Here is a 23,029-nt window from a genome sequence, read left to right on the forward strand (position 1 = left end):
GGGTAAACTTTAATTGAGATAGATTTTAAAGGGCATGTAAATAAGTCCAATAAATCAATGAAAGTCAGGAAACGAAATTCTGTCTTCTCTACCTTTGAATGCAGTTGCACTAGCTGCAAAGGGCATTTATTTACTCATGCACTCTTTATGTAATTACCTCAAAAGTGTCTGAGGGAAGATGAGGAATAAGGAGGGGATCCTTTTCTCTTACACGACTTGCTACTTTTCCAAGACATGTATTACTATTAGATTGATGGTAAAAATATTGCCTCTGTCTTCATGATGCTCAGGCTCAGAAATTTACTAGAGTTCAGTCTCAGGAAAGATAATACTATCACACACAGGAAGAAATATAATCATTAAAAAATAATCATCTTGAATTTTTGATAGTGCTTTGCTTGTTTACAATTTTATTATTCATAGACATTAACTTTGCAATTATAAACCATGTTGTTGGCATTTTGGAACAGATTCTGACATCCAATTTGGTTTGCCAGTAGAGGGGATGAACATGTCAAGGAAATAGAGGACTCTGACAATGGATAAAATCCCATTTGGTTTCCACAGCTAATAATCTTGTTCAGCATACAAGATATTTGAACACCCTAATACGATTTCCACATTAAAAGCACGTTCCAGTCAATTCAAAAATTAAGTAAATAGAGCGGAGGCATACAGTTCTACTAATCCACCAATGTCATAAATTTAATGATTTTAGCAGCTCAAGGAAAGCAGGGATTGTTATAAAACTTCACATCGGAATGTGTTATAGCCTTGAACAATGATTACTTGTCATTTATTTGACACCAAAGGTGTGAACTGCACATTATAGGAGTCAAAGGTTTTGCATAAAACAAAACAAAGCCTCTTTCTCCAAGGCTTACACTCTGAAGGTGTGCAAGGGACTCATGAGAATGTGTCAAAAAAAAAAAAAATCGACGAGAAGCATGGGGCAGATATATTCATAGCTAGCCTTGGAAAGGACACATTTTCTATGAAGCAGAACCCAGGATTGAATATGTACAAACTATTAAAGTTTTTCTAAAAGGAGGCATTTAGAAAAATCTGGAATTATTTTTGGCCATTCAATCATTCTTGATACAAAATGATCTCTGCCAGGTATACATTCCTATATATTTCCATCCAGCACTTACAAAGCCTTGGAAGAATAATGGAAAGACACACATTTTAATCTCTGATTTATCTATGGAAGAATTGAGCTTTTAAGCATATTTCTTTGTTAGTGAAAATTTCCTTGTAAGTCTTACATTCAGCACTGTAGGCTTAAAAAATTTCCTTATTAAATATGTAATGAAACTTGTCCAGGAAGTCAAATGGAAAGAAAACGTGGTCTGGAGGTGTTCATGCTATTTATGATAGCATGGTCTTTTCTTTGGGCACCAGAATGATGAGCAGCAGTAGGAGAAGCAGAAGCCAATTTCTAGAATTCACCTCTTATTTGGAGTGGTTCTTTTAATGTGGAACTCTATAAAGATCACCAGTTTTATTGGGGAATGGTTGAATTTACACTAAGAAAAGGGTGATAACATTTACATAAAACTAACTTGAAAATGCATTATACCAATAAACATAGCACCACAGTCTTGAGCTAGTATTTTCTATAAATCTCTCTAGATTAAAATGTTAATATAATACCTCAGGAAAAGGTCCTGGTCCTGTATGGATCCTTTTCATTTCATCGTGGATTTGTGTTATGAGTTTTGGTGGTCCAATCTGGCCTGTGTTGCACATATCTGAGGCTAATGCATGGATTGCAGACTTATCAGTTTTTCACTTTTAATAATTATTTTACAGTATGAAGTCTTCATCAATTGTCTTTTTGTAACACTAGTTATGTTCCTATTCCTAGCAGTTATGGCACCCATAAATGTAATGCTGATTACATTCTATGTGTTTTTTTTTTATCAAGTGTCCATCAGAATGGATCTTTGTATTTTGACTATTCCAAAGATCCAGCATGATAGCAGAAAGTGCATCAGTTAGAAGTATTTTGAGCCTATCTCTTTACTCACTGTAACAGAACTCAAGTTTTCTTATTTCCCTCCTCTGTAATATGGGATGACTACCACTTTGCAAGCCTTTGTTTTCCAACCTCTATTTTCAATGAGGTAACAAATGTTAAAGTATCTTATTCAGAAGTTAGCATTTAATAGGCATTAAACACTGGTCTTACATAATTTCTGATTTATGTTTCGCCTGTGTAGAGACAGTGAAAAATAAAGGAAGTTTCTTAGAAGTGATATTTTGGGTTTTTGATCCCTGCCCCTACCCATGGTACAAAATAAATCTATGTTTACCCGATGGATTCCAGCTTCATTTTAAATGGGGTATTACATTAGTTAGGGTTCTCCAGAGAAATAGAACTAATGGACTTTTGGAGATATTTAGAAAAATATATTTTTTTAATGAGGGGTTGGCTCATGCAATTATGAGGGCTGAGAAGCCCTATAATCTGCTGACTTCAAGCTTAAGAACTAGAAAGCCTGTGGTGTAGGTCTAGTCCAAGCACCAAGGCCTGAGAACCAGGAGAGCTAGTAGTATAAGATCTGGCTTGAGTCTGAAGAAGATGGACGTTTTAGCTCAAGCAGAGAGCAGATTTACCTTTCCTCCACCTTTTTTTTTTCCTGTTCAGAATTTCAGTCTATGAATTGAGCCCTCCTGAGTTGGTGAGGGTGCTCTTTACTTAGCTTACCAATTTGAATGCTAATCTCTTCTATAGATACTCTTATCGATACAGAAATAATGTTTTTCTGGCTATCAGGGCATCTCTTAGCTCAATCAGGTTGGCACATAAAACTAACCATCATTGGCATCTATTCTTCAGCAAAAAGTAGAATTGCAATGTACATTTGTTGCTAAGTTATAGATTTTGTTGAGCCAGTGATTTTTCCTGTCTTCCAGAAATGCTGTATTTGGTTCTGCTTTTGGCCAATCGCTTTGGAAATGAGAAGAGATCATGTCTGAACCTTATAGCAGCAATGGCAACAGCCAATTATATTATTCGGACAAAGTTAATTCTAAGTCATTAGAAGGCCTCCTCAAGTGCTCCCATCAAAGATCTGAACCCTAGAGAGGACTTGAATTAATCCCACAGACCACTCTGATAATCATTTGCGAAGGGCAAGAATATTGAGAATCTCCCTCCCTCCCTCCCTCCCTCCCTCCCTCCATCTCTCTCTCTCTCTCTTTTCTTTCTGGCTGACAGCAAAAAAAGTTCTGGTTCACTTAAAAATGTAGATAACCAAATATCTCATCTCAGATTTGCAGCTGTGATGAACTATGATCTTCCATCAGCTGATCTTTTGAATTTAGAGATGCTGTCCACATTTATTTTTTCATTTGCTTGTTGAACCCATTTTTATGGTTGAACAAATAAATATGAAGAAAAGAAGAAATAACAAATTAACAAACAGCCCAAAGTGAAGGAGAGATAAAGAAAATGGTGCTTCTTCAGTTGTGTTAAACAGTATTATTAATTAAAACATTATCTGTTCCTGATAGAAAAGAGAATTTTTGTAGCATTTTTTTTTTTTTGTACAGGGATTGAACTCAGGGGCACTCAACCACTGAGCCACATCCTCAGCCCTTTTTTTGTGTTTTATTTAGAGACAGGGTCTCACTGAGTTGCTTAGTGCCTCACTTTTGATGAGGCTGGCTCTGAATCCTTGATATTCCTGCCTCAGCTTCCCGAGCCCCTGGGATTACAGATGTGTGCCACTGCACCTGGCCACTTTTTTTTTTTTTTTTTAATGACGATTTTCAGAGTACTTGGAATGGAGACAAAGGCAGAATCTGAAACCCAAGTGTCATTGGTCGATGCTTCCACAGCCACTTCAGCCAAGAGGAGATGATGCACAATGACACACAGATGAGCTTCAGAAACACAATGGTGGATTCTTCTAGTTTATGTGAATACATTGTACATAAATTTACAACTCTTGAATTCTGCACACAGGATACTGGGGAGATACACTTTAGACTTTATGTCTAACATCAAAGCAAAAGCTAGAACACAGAGAAAAACCACTGGCATTTATATTTCAGTGATCTTGACACACAGGATTATGAGTAGACATGAAAATATCGACCCAGCCTAGACAACACTGTCAGCAGCTGAGAAATAACCTGGCAGAGGAAGTTTCATCAGTGGCTTAGGAGATGGACCCAGTCAAATTCTCAACTGGATTTTGGGATAATGAAAATGGACACATGTACTTTCAGGTCCCCTAAAAAAATACATGGTAGGTGAATATTTGCATATTCCCACCCACACCCCACTTCCAACTTCCCCAGGCAATACGCTGTTGGACTCCCTTAATGACAGCACCCAGGACAATGGTGATGAGCAGCAAGCTGCTTGGGTAAGCACAAGAATTTTGGAGACGGAAGGACCGTCTGGGTTTGAGCCTTGGCTGTGCCATCTGTTAGTTTTGGCAAAGTTATTTAACCTTCTCTTGTGTCTTATTTTCCTCATTTAAAAAACGGGCTAAAAATCCCTGAACATTAGCTCATAGGATTGTTGTGAGGGTTAAATGAGCCAAAAATGTAGAAAGTGCTTAGGACGGTGCTTGGCGTATATTAGGTGCTATGTTAGTGTTAGCTTCACTATCACTGGGATTCTATAATCCAGGGATTGTGCAAGAAAGTTCCAGAGAGAAAACATACCAGCTACGACACTTTCAATTGCAATTAGCAGAGACTCTAACCCAGATTGGCCTGAACAATAGAGGATATTGATCAGCTTAAGCATTTGGTAAGTTGGGAGGGAGAGGGCATTTCGGTAAGACTTGATCCAGGGTATTAGTGACAGGCTCAAGGAAAATAGATCTTTCCTCCTTGTCTTTTGCTCAGTCTTCCATCCATGGCCATGACATCTTCCCCCCAAAGCTGGCTTCTCTCTGGACCCCAGTTTTGGGTCTGCTGTGCTTCCTTGTTCACCTCTTATAAGAGATCGTCTTTGTCTTAAAGGTCATAAGGATCAGTGCTGAGCTGGTCAAAGAGAAATGGCAATAGTCAGAGATATTGAGGTCAACTCCATCAAAAGATAAAGCAGAAGAATTTTAAGCTGAGGGGCTTAGAAGGAGGAAGAAGGAGGCAAAGATGCTGCAGAGCAACAAGAGTGTCTATTACAGGATCTCTGTTGTGTGGCCTTTGGTGGCACTTGCTGAGGGTTATGCTTAGTTCTGAAAAAGAATAGTCACTGTGGCGATGACATGGGAAGTGAACTGGGTGACACTTTCTCTTGTGCAACTCCACAGGGACCAAGACGTCGCTCCAGGTGAGCCTCCCCTCTGGAGAGGAACTTAGGGAGCAGGTTACATTGTTGGGAATACATTTCCCTGGTCCTGTCCACTCTGATATTTATTCTCTGAAGGTTCTTTTAATATTGACCCAAAGAGAGAGCACTGGAAAGAGCTAGGAAACTGGGTGGAAAGATCCAGAAGTAGAGTCTTTCTCTGGATATGTCTAAGAAGCAGGATCATGAGCAAGAAGACAAACCAGGTCGGGATCTCTGCTGTTTTCAAGTAGCAGCATGATCCTGGATGACTCACCAACTCTCCCTAACCCTCATTTCATTATTTGTAAAATGGAACTCATAATATAAGTTCCTTAAGAAGATAGTTACAAAGAGTCAAAGAGATAATGCACGAATACCATGATGCACAGCATAAATGTTCAATAAATCTCAACTGTTAGCATTACTGTTGTTATTCTACTGGTAGCAGATACGGTAGAGGCCTTGTGTTATAAGGCGAGTAGATGTTCTGACTCTCCCAAGATAAATAGGAGATGTTGGGTCTGGTTTAGGCCTCAGGGAATATTTAGAATTTCCATGTTTTTCTGTATTAAATTAGAATTTGTTATATTGTACTCTTTCAGAAAAACATCTCTTTTCCATGTTCTGGATTGAGTAATTCCACCCGAGTAGGAATTATTTAGGAATCTATCCTATGAGAATAACAAGCTTCATAGTGAGAAGTTAGTGGTAATGCATTGTTTAGTAATAAGGAAATTTCATGCAACATTTTCTTTGGGAGGGAATGGAAGATAATTGAATATCACTTAAAAACCCAACAACCGAGGATTGATTAAATCAGTCATTGTTGTAAGACACTGTCTCTGTCAGCATGTTTTTGACTGCAGATAGGACAGTACTTCTCTCCTTCCTCATGCTTTTGAATGAGCTTATACAACCAAGGTTATTAGTTATATGAATTACAAGTGCAAAAGTAAGCTCCATATGTGGTATTTCAGGGTCTGTCTCAATTTCTCTGGATTCTTCTGTTTGAACTTTGATGTGTTGGCTCCATGCTTAAGCTGGCAGCAAGATGGTGGCAGTATTTTCAGCATCACTGCAAGACATTGCAACCTCCAGGAAAAAGAGCCACTTCTCTTTCCTAGAAGCTCCAGGCTGATCCTTCCTCTTCCATGAACAATACACCGATTAAATGAAGATTCTAACACTACAAGGCGAGTTTCCTCGAGTTTCTTCCCAGGAAATATTTGGCATTTTTTTTTTTGTTTTCTCCTTCAGATGAGCTTTAGAATAAGCAGGTCAATTTTCATAAAATATCCTATAAGTTTTTTTTTATTTTAAAAATTTGTTCTTTTTAGTTATATATTTGGTTCTACCATTCAAAGTTTTCTAAGTAATCTCCATACTGTTTTCCAGAGTGGTTGCGTCAATTTGCAGTTCCACCAGCAATGTATGAGTGTATTTTTTTCCCCACATCCTCACCAACATTTATTGTTACTCCTATTTTTGGTAATTGCCATTCTGACTAGAGTGAGATGGAATATCAATGGAGTTTCAATTTGCATTTCTCTGATAGCTAGTGATGTGGAATATTTTTCCATATATTTGTTGATCATTTATATTTTTTCTTCTGAGATGTGTCTGTTCAGTTCCTATGCCCATTTATCGATTGGGTTATTATTATTATTATTATTATTATTATTATTATTTTTGGTGTTAAGTTTTTTAAAATTCTTTATATATTCTGGAGATTAATGCTCTATCTGAGGTACAGGTGACAAAAGATTTCTCTCCCATTCTGTAGGCTCTCTCTTCATGTTATTGATTGTTTCCTTTGCTGTGAAGAAGCTTTTTAGTTTGGTACAACCCCATTTATTGATTCTTAATTTTACTTCTCATGCTTTAGGAGTATTGTTGAGGAATTTGTTTCCTAAGCCACCATGATGGAGATTTGGGCCCACTTTTTCTTCTGGTAGGCACAGAGTCTCTGGTCTAAAGCTTATGTCCTTGCTCTACTTTGAATTGAGTTTTGTGTAGGGTGAGAAATAGGGGTCTAATTTATTTTATTACATATGGATTTCCAGTTTCCCCAGCACCATTTTTGAAGAGGCCATCTTTTCACCAGTGTGTGTTTATGGTGCCTTTGTCTAGTGTGAGATAACTGTATTTATGTGGCTTAGTCTCTGTGTCCTCCATTCATTGGTATCATTGGTCTTCATGTCTGTTTTGGTGCCAATACCATGGTGTTTTTGTTACTATAGCTCTATAGTGTAATTTAAGGTGTGGTATTGTGCTGCCTTTTACTTTACTTTTCTTGCTGAGGATTGCCTGAAACTCTGTCTTCTAAGTGATCTAGTCTAGTGGTGAAGCTTTCAATTACATTTTTAATTTGGTTTATTGATTCCTTCATTTTGAGAATTTTTGCTTGTTTTTTCCCCATAATCTCTCTTTACTGAAGTGATCATTGACTTCCTGTATGTTCTCTCTGATTTCACTCCTTATACTGTCCTTTACTTCACAGATCAGTTTATTCTGATATATTCTCTCTATATATCAGAATATTCTGTATATTCTAAACTCCTTCTCTGACATCTCTTCCACTGTAGTATGGATGGATTCTGTTATTGGAATATTTTTGTTTGTTTGGGGCGATTTGTTCCCTTCTTTTTCATATTGTTTGTGTGTCTACCCATCTAACAGTATGGATCTGAGGCAGTAGAGTTTCTACCCTGTGGACTTATAATGTCCCTGAATGTTCCCAGTACCTCACTGTTTAGGGGAAGACAAATAGTAGTAACAACCAATACAAACAATACACAGCATTAAACCAAATAATCCCTATTATGATGTCTACAAAGTTAATTATCACAATGAACAGAAATGATATGATCAGTTATTGCCTAAAATAAAAACAGCAAGTTTGTAAAGGGTTTACAATTTCAAATGGTGAACAGGGAGAGAACAGAAGTGATATAGTATGTGAGGATTATGGGGGAGGAGGAGAGAAGGTAGAAGTAAAAAATTAAAGGAAGAGTGAAAGAGAGAACAATAGAAATTGGGTGTTAGTAGAAGAGAGAAAAAGAATTAAGGCAAATAGATAAGACAATATATATATATATATATATATATATATATATATATATATATATATATATATATATAAATTTAAAAAATTAAAAAATTAAAAAATAAAATAATACAAACAAAACTAAAACATAGTAATCAAACATCTTAGTCCTCAAAAACTGACCCATGAAAAATAACTAGCTTCAAAAATGCTAGAAATAAGAAAAAAAACCCAAATATGAGTATGAATAAATGTCCATGTACTATTAAGGTTGCAATTAAACAGAGTAAAGGGGAAAAAAAGAAAAAAGAAAAATAAGAGAAAAAATGTCAATGAAAAGTTATAGAATTCTTTCTTTTGGAGTTCAAAAGATTCTTGGCTTCTCTTCTCATCAGTTTTAGGTGGGGTTGTCTGGAGCATGATGCTCCACCATCTGGATTGCTGGAGTGAGAGAGGTAATCCCATTGGCACAATTCCTGGAGGCAGGGTTAGGCTTAGGTGGGCTCCAGGGTCTTTGCTGAGTGCAATTGGTCTGGAGATTTTAAATCAGTGCACCTCCAGGGCCCAGTACTTGCTGATCCATGTTGGAAGACAGTACCCCAGGATCTCCCCTGAGTTCCACTCATGTGGTGGAGGGGCCAATTCTTAGTCCCTTATGTCGCCTGTGGGCCCCATGTTTTCTGGTCTTGTGTTCATTTTCAAAACTCAATCTCTCCTGGACCCATTCTTCTGAATTCCATGGCCAGATAAATCTTTCCCAGTGGGTCTAGCAAGCAGCTGGATTGGAGGGGTAGGGGTAGAGCCGGGTGGGTTTCCACAACTAGTTGTCCCCTGTGTAAACCCCTGTCCACGTTTGATCTTTTTTTGGTCACTTAAGTACACTCTATGTTGTGCAGTGAGTGTTTACTGGGCCTGCATTTCGGGTTTGCCAGAATCAGCTCCTTCCACTGCCGGCACCCAGGCTGATCTCCATTCTGTGGCTGCAAAATGTTTTTTTCCTTTGTTCTCCACCTGCTACCTGGAGAGATGGTGGCTTCTTTCCCACATAAGGATATTGTGCAGCATGCCTTTTAGATTAGTCAGGCAATGTCCTTGATCTCTAAATGCCCCATACCCAGACAAGCCTCAGGCCTCCTAAAAATGTGGATTCCTTTAACTCCCTTACCCCTCCACTTTGCTCTCAGAGGGACTGCTCTGGCTGGTTCTTCCAGTCCTGCTATGGTAGTGGCTGTGCTGCTAGGGATTTCTTCCTTATTTTATTATATCCAACCTCCTGAGATCCCAATTTGCTTTGAATGTCCAGTTTTAAATTCCAGTAAAGTCTCCCTCCCCACTTTTTTTTGTTCACCCACCTTTCTGAGACACTCCCTGTCTCCTTTCTTGGTTTCACGCCATGGAGCAGCCAGGAAAGGAACCAACTCTATTCCGCCATCTTGGAAAACCTCCTCCTAGAAGTTTTGATAGGATTATTTAGAATTTATAGATTCATCTAGGGAGAAATGAGCCTAAAAGTTATTTTAATTTAAAAAACACGAAAGTGGAAACATTGGTTTAAAAAAAAGGAAAATAGAAAAGAATAAATAGGAAAATGGATGGATAAAATACAATAGAATCATACCATAGAATACCATATAACAGTTAAAAGAAATGAACTGGCAGCATAGAGTGGCACTAAAAGGTACGATTCTATTGATGTAAACTACAAAAAGCACAGAGTATAACATTCTCTTGTTCATAGGTACATGCATATGTATGTAAAAGCCATAAAAAGGCTTTGGAAGCATGCATCAAATTCATGATAATGGCTGCCTCTAGGGAGCATGGAAGGAGAATGGAGAAAAGAAAACCTTAACTGGATCTATAATGTTTTGTTTCTTAAAAAATATTTGAAACAAGGTAGCCTCTGGGGGTAGGGAACTGGATGCCTGGATAACGGTGATTTTTTTTTATTATACATCCTTATTTATCTTTTATAATTTGAACCACGAGAATGTCTTATTGATTCAACAAGAATAAAATTATAAAAAGTCTCTGAAACACACAGCAATATGTTAAGGATTAATCTATTCTCAATTTACTTTCTCAATTTTTCATATTTGAAACATTTCTTCAAAAAGAAAAAAAAGTTAGTAAATTATATCCAGGTAGCTGTGTGGGTGATGTGGCTGGTGACTGGCAGCAGCTGGGAGAAGGTGGGGGTGGGGAGTGTTGATGAAGGTTGGCAGTGTTAGATCTCCAGGGTGCTATGTGTTCTCAGAGGCTGTCCCCATGAACTTGGACATAGAATGAGCTTGTTCTTCAATGCCCCTCCCTCCAGTCTCTTGGGCAAGAGTTTTGGAACTTGAGAAGAGTGGGCATGGGGGAGACAATGGTTTGCACCCATCTGAGTTCCTGGAGGAGTGATGCCTTGGGTTGTAACCTCATGAGTTTCCTCCCCATAAACCTCCAACATCTCATTCCTCTATGACTGTTCAAAATCCTGCACCATATTATATGTTGGGTGATAATCAAATCTCAGCTTTCTTTCATCTGCCCTTTGTCCTCTTTGCTCCTCTCTCCCTTCTCTTCCAAGAAAGGACTGGGCATATTACGTTTCTCATGAGGAAATAAAAGCTCAGAGGAATGAGAGAATCCCAAGTCTAGTGGGAGAGAGGGGAGCCAAGATCGTGTTCCTGGAGATGGAGGAGGAAAGAGTCCACTGAGGCACCAGGCTATTAGGGATGTGAGGTAAAAATGAGAGCAAGAGGTATTTTTTGGGAATACCAAAGAGGCACTTCTGGGAGGTTTAATGAGTAGCTGTGGATACCCTTTAATATTTGAAGGAAATAAGAAAGAAGATTAAAAACTCCTGGGCTCTACTTCTTTAAACACGACACTGCTCTGAAGGTGTAACATAGGGCTTTATGTGCATTACAATTATAATGGGCTGACCCTACAGGGCGTGCACGGTGGTGTGGATTTTTGGGGGACTCATTTAATCATGGCCATAATACCAGAGCTGGAGGACTCTAAGGACTCCTTGGACCCGGGTTTCCATTGCACCTTTATGTGGTTTTACAGTGTGAGCTGCTGCCTCCTTCATCTGTCTTAATCTATTCAGAAAAGGCAGTCCCTGTATGCCAATTAAAAATAAAAAATCTATTTAAAAAAGGAAGACACAGTCACTAGAAAACTGTGGGAGCAGAAAGCGGGAAAGAAGAATCATAGGTGTAGCAAGAACTTGCATACTCTGTAAATGAACATAGCAGATGTATTAATACACAGGGTGAAGGCAAGAGGTGAGAAGAAAAATTAAATGGTTGATGTGAAAGGGAAGAAGTGGGTCTCTCTTCATTTTTTTTTGTTCTTTTTACAGTATTAGGATTTCTTTCTTTCTTTTTTTTTTGGGGGGGGGGGAGGGGGGAGAACGTTCTTCCCACCACAATTTAGAAGGATGTTGTTGCCCCGTCTGAAAACCACTTGAAATAATAATTGGTGTTATCTTGCAAAACTTACTAAGAATCACAAAATTATATGCTCAGGATATTGTGCCAGAAAAATTGCTAAACAAAACATATTTTTTCTTCCACAAACTCAACAGTTGCAAAGAGCATGCCATTAGACAGTTTCTTTGCTGAAGAACTTGAGCTATGATTTTCTGCTCCTTTAAAATTCATATTAATGACCTTAGATAGCAAGTTACCAGGGAGAGACTCTTTGAAGCATCTTCTTTTTAGAACCCGGGTGTTTCAGTATTGAATTTACTTAAAATTTAGTCTCTACAGTTTGATCTCAATGATGTAAAAATATATAGCAAGAAGGTTCCTAAACACTAAAATGTTTATCATTAATTTTCTCTGGGCATTGACATTCTGGATGATTTTATTTTTCATACTTCTTAATTTCCAGTTTTTTTTTTTGCAATCTGTACCTATAATTTGAAAAATAAAATAGTTTTTGTTAATAACCATTCTATATGTTTTTGTATTTTTATAAAGGTTATGAAGCAAAGAGATTGCTTATATTAATATTAATAGTGATTCTTACTGGGTTAGAACCCTTCTTTATTTTATAATTATTCTATAATGAACATGAACTACTTTCATAATAGAAAAAAAATTATTTTAAGAAAGAATTTATTAAACTTGATCCAAAGAAATGCCAAAAGGGTCAAGGCAGCTTAGCATTTTCTCTTCCACAATGGCATTCTGAATCTTTTGTGAAAGGGCATGTTTTCCCCTGATATCAATCTCAGGAGGTTGAAGGACATACCCTGAACACCTCTAGTTTCCTTTCATACCTGATTTGAATGTATTATCCTCATATATTTAGAAATTCTCTTGAATCTCACCATTACTCAACCAGAAGGGAAAAAAGTGCATTTGTGCCTAATTGTAATGAACACCTTATGGAAAGTATAGCTCAGGAGATACAGTGGGACAGAGCAGGACAGAACTCAGGGAAGTGGTTTCAACTGGATTGGGGAGGAGGTGGGCTTTCTTCTGGGTCTAGCGGCTAATTGTCACTGGGGGTGGGGAAGAGAGAAACTACAGAAAAAGAATGCAGGCTTTAAGTCAGGTAAACCTTGGCTTAAATTCCAGTTCTGCCACGTATCTGGCCTTGGGAAGGTCACTTAACCTCATTGACTGTGTATTTCCTCATCTTTAAAATAGTAGCGGCCCAGATTTGAGCTATTTCTATTATTTGATCATAAATAAGATTGGACTTTGGGTAAAGTTCATGACTTCTCCTACCAGTTAGGATTAAAATGAGCTGTGATTGGCAGAGACTTGAGGATATTAGCTTGAAAGAGAGTTTTAAAATCCCCCCCCCCATGCCTTTTCCAGTAAAGGCTGTTGTAGTGGATCCAGCCATGTGGCATTCTGATTGTCACTAGTTTCTCCTTCCCCATCACTAGGCTGCAATTCCTGCCCTCATCTCCCCAAATGGAGTGCTAGACATCAGCCCATGCCTCAAGCAGCAGAAAGGAGAAAAAGGTGTACGTGATCCGTCTTTTATGGAAGTGGCTTCTAAACAAGACAGTTCCCTTCAAAGGGACCCTCGGATACCGGCTGCTGAAAAAAGTCCTTCATTCAACTACATTGTAATAATAATGTTCGTCAGAGCAGAGTGCTATTGCCATATGTAATAAGGGTCTGGCACAATAGTGCTTGGCAGATAATCAAGATTTTAAAAAGCAACGAGGATTAAGCATGTTATTATTAAATTTACATTACTATATTAATGAGAAATCATAATTCATTGTGAAATTCAAGACAGACCCTGAGAATCATCTCAAGTTGCATGGAAGGCTCTTATTGGCTGCTGGTTGCTGTATGATATGGGCAGGGAGGGGGTTTCAGTCAGCTTTTTTTGCTGCTGCGACTTCAAGACCTGACAAGAACAGTTTTAAAAGTTTATTTCAGGGCTCACAGTTTCAGAGGTCCCAGGCCACAGAGAGCTGGCTCCATTCCTCGGGGCTCCAGGTGAGGCAGAACAACATGGCAGAAGAGTATGTCGAAGGGAAGCAGCTCACATGATGATCAAGAAGCAGAGAGAGACTCCACTTGCCAGATACAAAATATATACCCAAAGCCACGCCTACAATGCCCACCCCCTTCAGCCACTTGCCTTCAATTACCACTCAATCCCACCAGGTGATTAACTCATTGATTGGGTTAAGGCTGTCCTAACCCAATCATTTCTCCTCGAAGCCTTCTTGCATTGTCTCACACATGAACTTTTGGAGGACACCTCACATCCAGACCGTCACTGGAGGCTATTGGGAGCAAAGGTGCAAAGCCAGATCTGGCAATATGCCACTTAGTATGTCCCTGTTCTCCGTTTTCGTCCTTTAGAGAACTCTTAAAATGTCATTCTTGTTTGAATTTCTTTTACAAACAAATGGTTTAGAGATGCCTAGATTTGCTGAGGGCGCTCTCCAGCCGGGCACGGAGTGGAGCAGTTTCTGTATGTTCTCTCACATAGAAGCAACTCACAAGTTGTTTATATTCCAGTTCACTAATGAGCTCTAGCCTAGTCTATGTTCTTACCACAGGGGATAAGCCTTGCCAGTTCTGAGGGAGATAGGAATATGGCGGCCCCAAATACGAGGATAGTTGAGCTGAAGACAAGGAGCAGCAGATTCAGGAAAGTGGAACATAGATTGACAAAGACCAGGTGACTGCCCCTCCTCTCTACCAGGAAGAACTAAGTTAACCAGTGCAGACAGCCTTCCTCTTGTATCAGCCGATGAGCCTAGCAATGAGGAATCTCAAAGCACCAATGGAATCTGCTTTAACAGGCCTTATGAACTAACCTGTCTGAGCCAGGTATTTGCCTTTCCTTAAGTGGCTTCCCCTAGGGAGTTAGTTTTTCCCTTGCTTTGTTACATCTCTAAAATTTACTTTTTTTCCCCTTGTTGTCGTTAAAGATGCTGTAGAAGCTGAAGTTCAAAGACACCTCTTTGAGAACTGCTCCTTCTCTGTGTGTCTCCCAAGTGCATAGGAAATGTTCCTGTTAATGAACTTGTTTGTTTTTCTCTTGTTAATCCATTTTTTTTGATAACAGTGATCAATTTCAATTAAGACTCTGGGGGGATATGATTTTCCCCCTACATGACCCTTTCGATTACACGTGTGGAACTGAGGGTTAGAGAGAGAGGTAGTCATGTTTTCAAGGTCACTCAACCAGAAAGATGTACAGATCAAAACCAGATCTTCCTGCCTTTAAACATGATGCCATGTGCCCTCTAAGAATACTTGTCATTATCCTCAAGAGGGCTCTTATGTGTTTGAGGGTCCAGGGACACCACTCACATTGGTATTCCCAACTGTGAACATGAGCTCAGCCTGGCGTGGCCCAGCCTGTCCCGAGCATGGAGTGCAGGAGCCCCACTGCAGGTCCTTGCTGTAGACTTCGAGAGCAGCGGTAGCTTTCAGGCTTTGCCCATTAGTTCCAGTTTCACTTTTGAGTGGCTTCAGAAACTCTTGTGCTTCTGTCTGCTTCATAAAAGTTGTTTATATTCCAGTTCACTAATGAGCTCTAGCCTAGTCTATGTTCTTACCACAGTTTCTCCCTTAATACCTCAACTGGAGATTTTCAAAGGACATGATAGGGTGGAAACATCTTTACTGTATTTGTCAGCAAAGACTCATGTTTTTTTTTTTAATAGTTTCTTCATTATTAAAAAATATTAAAGTTGTAGATGGACACAATATCTTTATTTTATTTATTTATCTTTATGTGATGCTGCGGATTGAATCCATGGCCTCGTACGTGCGAGACAAGTGCTCTACCACTGAGCTACATTGCTTTTTGAGGCCTGTCTTTCCCCCTCCCTCAGCAAGTCACTGATGCTTTTTTTCCCTTTTATTTTATTTTTATTTTTGGTACTGGGGCTTGAACTCAAGGGTGCATAACCACTGAGTCAACATCCCCAGCTCTTTCATTTATTTATTTTTATTTTGATATAAGGTCTCACTAGGTTGCTTACAGCCTTGCTAAGTTGCCGAGGCTGGCTTTGAACCTGCAATCTTTCTGCTTTAGCCTCCTGAGCTGCTAGGATTACAGGCTTGCACCACTGCACCGGGCTTCCCATATTTTTATTGGTGCATTGTAATTGTACATAGTGGCGGGATTTGTTGTTACATATTTGTGCATGCACACAATATAACTATAGAACTTGGCCAATACCATTCCCCAGTGTCCCTCCCCCTCCCCATTTTCTTTTAGATGACAGGTATTTTCAAACTCTTCTTTTGTTGGCTGGAACACATAAGGCTCCTGAGTCACAAAGTTAGATCATTCATTTTTAAATATTTTAATTAGTGCATTAGAGTTGTTCATAATAGTGGGGTTCATTTTGACATACTCATACATGCATGGAATTTAATTTGCTTCATTTCAGTCCTCAGTGCTTCCTCTTCCCCCCCTATTTTCCTCCCTCCCTCCTCCTGTTCTTCTTTCTCTATACTGCTGATCTTCCTTCTATTTATTCATTTATTTTTATTTTTTAAGATTGTGAGCCCCTGTGTCAGGAGCCACTCTGGACAGGAGCTATGTATGTGGCGAGCCAGCCATGGGCTGTGTGTGTGTGAACTATGAGCACTGAGCACACAAAGTGGACTGGACTGACGTTGCCTCTCTGGGCTGGCGACCTATGTGTCCTCTTCCCTCGTGCTGCCTATGATCCCCACATAGCACATGAGATAGGCATGGCCTTCCAAGATGTCAGTCAATCTGCTGACAGCAAGACAAAACAAAGCTAGACTCAACCTCCTGAAACCTGACCCCTTACCTTATTTGAATGGCTTCTCCCCATCAAAGGGTTCAGAACATGTTCCTTGCTCTCTTTCTTGCCTGCCTTGCCCCCCTTGTGGGAGCTGCGGCTGAGGAGCGGTCACTGAACCCAAAGAAAAGGTACTTTCTGTGTCTGTGTCTTTATTTAGTCCCCAAATTCATTTGGAGTGACCATGATCAGTTTAGTTGTATGTTGTGACACCCTTGGTTCTTTAGCTGATGTCATTTCTTTGCTAAGTATAAAACAAACAAACAAACAAAAAAGTTGAGATATTGCCCATGCTTGGAGCTCCCAGGGGGCCTAGGGTCTGTCCTCGAGACAACACAGTGTGGCCCATGGGACAGGGCTGGAATTAAAAAAATAAAATTCATGAAAATATGACTAATAAACATGTGATGTGAAACAAATAAATATGAGAAAATATATACACCGGCTTGTAATCAGATAAATTTCAGCTTTCAAAATATAAAAAGGTAACTTATAAAATTTTTTTTTTTCATATGGTGCTGAGAATTGAACCCAGTGCCTCACACATGCTAGGCAAACATTCTACCACTGAGCTACAACCCCAGCCCTAAAAAATATTTTTTATTTGTAGATGGACACAGTATCTTTATTTATTTATTTTTATGTGGTGTTGATGATTGAAACCAGTACCTCAGACATGCGAAGCAAGTGCTCTACCACTGAGCTACAGCCCCATTCCCAAGAGGTAACTTGTTTGCTTACTGTATCAACAAAAATTATTTACAAATTACAACATCTAATACTTGTAAAATTGTGGTGACATTGGTGTTCTTTTACTTCAACAAAATAGACATCACCTTCTAGAAAGTAGTACCTCACTAGGTACAATTTCTTTGGAAACCATACTATGAACATTTCTGTGGATCTAATAGTTGATCCAATAGCTTTATATCTAGCAATCTTTCACGAGTAACTAATATGAAAGGGAAAATTCACACATAGGTATGTTCCTTTTAGTAGTATTTATTCCCCAAAGCCCATAGCTTAATGTCCAACTTTAAAAAGTGATGTCTTTAATTCTAAAATATAATATGCTTATTAAATATATATAGTTATATATTTATGATCAAATATTAAATTGAAGAAAGGAAACAAGTTAGCAAGTATACCACAATTATAAAGAATAAGATACATTTTAAAAGAAATTGACTTAAAAAGAAAACATTTAGTTATTTAGAAAAGCTCATCATGAATTCATTTCTATAAGCAGATGTTTTACTGGGTGCTAAATGAAGTAATTTTGTGAAATATAGCTTGTCATATTTGTTGATAATGACTCATCTTTAGGCATTAGTATCACTCCTTTGAATTGAAGGCAAAAATTGTTTTTGCAAGTATTTGCACAGAAATAAGGCCATGTGAGAGAGAACAGAGGGGCCTCTTCATCCCAAAGGATGCAATTTATTTATTTATTTATGGTTGGACAAAGTTGTTTTTGTGGATGGACTCCACTGTTCTGGAGTACAGCTGGGCGGTGACATCTGGCCTGTGGAATGCTGTGGTGATAGGGCAAGGATCAGAATCAGGGTCCTGGTGTCTGTATGCTGGGTGCCAGCTTGTTGTCTAGTCTTGGCTATAGTTTGGAAGATAACTGGCAGACACCAGTGTCTCCCTTGACACTTTTGTGGCTACTGGGGCATCCACGGCAGCTGCTACTGCTAATAGCTGCTATCTATAACTGCGCCTGCCCTGCTGGACCTAGCTAAAGATGCTCCTCCTGGCTTGCCAAGGGATTTTTCTGTAGCCTGCTGAAGAGGCAGTAGTGTGCTCCTCCACCATCTCTTGTAAACCGAGTTTGCATGGACCCAAAGTGCTTGAGCAGGTTGCCAGTCAAGTGCAAATCCTGTGATCAAAACCAAAGAACTGATGTGGTGGAGCAGAATTCTGTGGTTGTGCGTAACAGCTGATTGCGCCTCTGCCAACCCACCATTTTTGATTTTATAAACAGTATTCTTCCTGTCCTCAATGGAACAGTCTGTGGGGAACCCATCCTATGCCTTTCCTTCCTTGTGCTCCAGTATAAGCCCCAATAAGCCGCTTTGAGATGGTATTGCTTTTTGTGATTTCTATCTCAAACTGAGACGAGCCCATGGCTGAGCTGGTTACACCAAGAAATGGTAACACTAAAAGCTGAGAGTTGCCAACACCAAAATGTTTTTTTTTTTTTGTTTTTTGCATTTTAATGATTTTCATATAAATTTAACAACAACAAAAAATCCTTGGCTGGTTGGTAACATATAATCTGGAGGATACTGCTGCTGAGTGGCACTACACATGTGGGTGTGGCAGACCTTAGACTCATCCACGATCTAGATTTCACTGACATCAACATTTTCATGGGCTTACAGCCTTTACTGCATTGAAAGAAAGTGATGCTTTTAACAGATCAAAGCCCAAAAGTCAGGTATCACAAGTTAAAACTCCATGTACAGAGGATAGTGTAACTCATAAAATAAGCCAAGTGGAACTGGATTAAAGTAGAGAATTCTTTTGCTCAAAATTGCGTCAAATATATACCATACCATAGAGACATCTAGCTGAGCCACCCATCAGTCTTCTTGACTTTTATAGTTCTGGATCTTGCTTTCTAATCCTAATTCTTCTAATCGAATTTTTCTGCCACAGTCGTCCAACTGAAGACTTTGTTTCAGAGGAAACAGAGAGATACTTGAATGGCAATTATTGGTGCACATTCTAGATGCTGTAACTGGCCTAAATGAAATAAAATTTATGTACAAGACATGTCGACAGAGGTGTTTTAAAAATAATTCAAGGTGAGAAAAACAAACAAACAAACAACAAAAAAAGACATTGTATGAAAGAAAAGATTCTGTGGTCAAATAATATGTGTGAAACAAAATTAAAATTTCTGACTTCTTATAAAAAATGATTCAAGTTGATAACAAACATTTATTTTCAGTTCAAGTTTCACATTGCAAACTTAATAACAAGAAGCCCAACACTATGGGAAAGAACTTTTGAGGCAATTTAATAAAACATATGCATTGGAGAAAAAAAAGGAAATTGACTATATCAATGGAACAAATGAGTTGTGTTTGTGAATTTGAAGGTGAACCATTTTATTTTAATTTTTCAGACTTTCTGAAAATAAAAAAAGAGAAACATTGAAAATAACTCTGAATAAATCCAAATATCCCTTAATGTGTTTTAGCTTTAGACAATAAAAGATCCTTCAAAGAATGAATATTTTCTATTTCTTATTCTGAAAGTGGCCAGAATCAAAAGAGAGTTGCTTGTGTCTACCTTAACAAAATGAATAGAGCAAAGCAAGAGACTATAAAGAAGTTTTCATGCATGATTGAGTGACAGCCACTATTGCAAAGGACCCTGCCAGAACCACAACACTGCAGACGCCATTATAACCTTACATAAGAAATACTTTCTACAAGGACATCTGCAGAGCAACAAATGGTCTGTTCAATGAGGTACAACCCTTGTTATTAATTTTTGTGGCCAAGCACTATTATTTCAAAATATCTTATGTAACCCTCCTCATTTTCTCCTTGAAAAAATTTCCCCTTGCTTCCCCTTTTTAAATATGCTTATCACATATGCAATGCTGTTGTGTCCCCCAAAATTCATCATTATTCTTGGGAGAATCTTTGTCTGATTGTTATTTAGGTTGACAACCCAAGAATCTGTGCTATTGATTTAGAAAGCAATTCCTAAGCACATTTCCCTAAACTAGTTTGGAAGAAAGAAGATTAAAAAAGTAAATGTGTAGCCTCCAAAGGAGACCAGTTTATGAATTTGACCACAGTCTGTATATTTGTTTCAAAAGCAGGTACATTTTATATAGGCTCATCCTATGCACAGAATTATCTAACTTTCCCCTAAAAGGAAGAGTGTTTTAATTATTATCACAATAATAATTAACAAGGATGCATGACATCTTAGCTGCTGGATGTGTAGGTTAGATTTGGCTCAATTGGGCTGGGCTCAGCTTGTTCAATTTGTAGGTCTGGGATGGCTCTGATTTTCTGCTATAGATCTAGACTTAATTGCTTTCATATGTCTCTTATCCTCCCTGGAAAAGCTGTCTAGTGCGGTAGGTTCTTATAGTGATAGCAGAAAAGCAGGAAAGGAAACAAAAATATTCAAGTCAGTCTTTGGACCCTTGGTTCTTTTCCTCCTGCCACTGGAAATCAAACCACTTAGTAGAGCCCAACTTTAAGGGAAGGAAATACATTTTTCATATGATGAGGCCATGGTAAGGGAGTGGTCAACTGACCATAAAGTCTACACCAAGAGGTGGGAAAAGATATTTGTCATAAAGCTAGAAAATGGTCTAGTGGTAAATTAGGTACCCAAATTGAAGAGGATTATTGAGAGATCATACATACATATTTTGTCTCTGCCCTGGGGTTTCTGGCAAGAAGTTCCTAAAAACCTTGGAACTCCAGAGTGATGAGTTTTTTTTTTTGTTTTTTTGTTTTTTTTTTTGCTATGCCCAGGGCTTCTATGCTTTTAAATATTACATGTAGATGTCAATATATTAATACACTTCCAATACCTAAAACAATTTTTTTCTAGTTAATTATACATGTCAGTAGAATGAATTTTGACATGTTCTACACAAATGGAGCACAACTTCTCATTCCTCTGGCTGTACATGGTAACTTTTCCTCCTTTAGTGTAATCACACATGTATATAGGGTAATAATGTCTGTCTCATTCTACTGTCCTTCCCAATCCCACAGTCCCACCCCACTCCTTCACCCCTCTACACAAACCAAAGTTCCTTCATTCTTCCCTATCCCATTGCCCCACTATGGATCAGCATCTGCTTATCAGAGAAAACATTTGGCTTTTGTTTTTTTTGGGACTGGCTTATTTCACTTAGCTTGATATTCTCTAGTTCCATCCATTTACCTGCAAATCCCATAGTTTCATTCTTCTTTAAGGCTGAGTAATATTCTATTGTGTATATGTACCACATTTTCTTCATCCATTCTTCTGTTGAAAGGTGTCTAGGTTGGTTTTATGGTGTAGCTATTGTGAATTGAGCTGCTGTAAACATTGATGTGGCCATGTCGGTATGGTATGCTGATTTTTAAGTCCTTTGCATATAGACTGAGGAGTGGGATAGCTGTGTCAAATGGTGGTTCCATTCTCAGTTTTCTGAGGAATCTCCATACTGCTTTCCATAATGGTTGCACCAATTTGCAGTCTCACCAGCAATGTATGAGTGTGCCTTTTTCTCCACATCCTCGCCAATACTTATCGTTGCTTGTATTCTTGATAATTGCAATTCTGACTCAGTGAGATGAAATCTTAAAGTAGTTTTGATTTGAATTTCTCTAATTGATAGAGATGATGAACTTTTTTCATGTTTGTTGATGGATTGTATTTTTCTGTGAAGTGTCTGTTCAGTTCCATAGTCCATTTACCAATTGGGTTATTATTGTTATTATTTTTTATGTTAAAATTTTTGGGTTGTGATGAATGTCTTTTGTGTGCTAATGAGAAAACTGCTCAATAACTTCAGGATGATAAGTGCTTTTAGGAAGAGCAAGGCAGCATTAGAACATTAGAAATCTCAGCTGAAGGTTGAGTTGATCACCAGTAGCCACTGATTTAATCAGTCATGCAGATGTAATGAAGCCTCCATAAAACCCTTAAAGGACAAGGATGGCTGAACATGTGGGGGCCCTGGAGGAGGGTGTGTCCAGAGAGGACATGGATACTCATGCTCCTTCCCTATGCCTTTTCCTCTGCATTTCTTCTGTTATTATTTAGAGTGAGGTGTCCCCCAAAACTCATGTGTGAGATAATGCAAAAACATTTGGAGGTGAAATGATTAGATAATGAGAATTCTAACCCTATCAGTGGGTTCATCCACTGATTAATCCAGGTGCTTGGCAGGAAAGGTGTGACTGGGGAGATAGGGCACTGTTTGTGGTTTACAATTTGTCCCTGGTGACCAGAGCTTTCTGATTGCCAGGTCCTGGGAAGCTTTCCTCTGCCATACTCTTTGGCCAAGATGTTCAGTCTCACTTGGGCCCAGAGCTATGGAGTTGGCTCTCTATGGACTTAGACCTCTGAAACCATGAGCCAAAATAAACTTTTCCTCCTCTACATTGTTCTTGTCAGGTCTTTTGGTCACAGCTATGAAAAAGCTGACTCAAACATCTTCCATATGGCAGTTAATCTGTAGCCTTTGTACCACCCTTAAGAGTAAATGAATAAGAGTAAGGAAAATGTTTCCCTGAGTTTTGTGAGTTACTCTAGCAAATTAATGGAACCTGAGGAGGGGGTTGTGGGGTACCAAGCTTTCAACCTGTGGGATCTCATGCTCTCCATGTAGACAAGTGTGTTAAATTATGAGACATCCAGTTGGTGGCTGCAAGGGAAC

General features: G+C 38.7%; 1 long non-coding RNA gene across 1 annotated transcript in view; it reads left to right on the forward strand.

The window, feature by feature from the left end:
• Positions 1–4,130: 4,130 nt before the first annotated feature.
• Positions 4,131–23,029, forward strand: part of LOC139704988 (uncharacterized) — a 67,232-nt gene continuing 48,333 nt past the window's right edge. The window contains exon 1 of the long non-coding RNA XR_011706913.1: positions 4,131–4,262. This is a non-coding gene — a long non-coding RNA (uncharacterized lncRNA). The remainder of the gene's footprint in view (positions 4,263–23,029) is intronic.

This window comes from Marmota flaviventris, chromosome 3 (genome assembly GCF_047511675.1).
Source record: "Marmota flaviventris isolate mMarFla1 chromosome 3, mMarFla1.hap1, whole genome shotgun sequence".
In the NCBI taxonomy this organism is placed as follows: domain Eukaryota; kingdom Metazoa; phylum Chordata; class Mammalia; order Rodentia; family Sciuridae; genus Marmota; species Marmota flaviventris.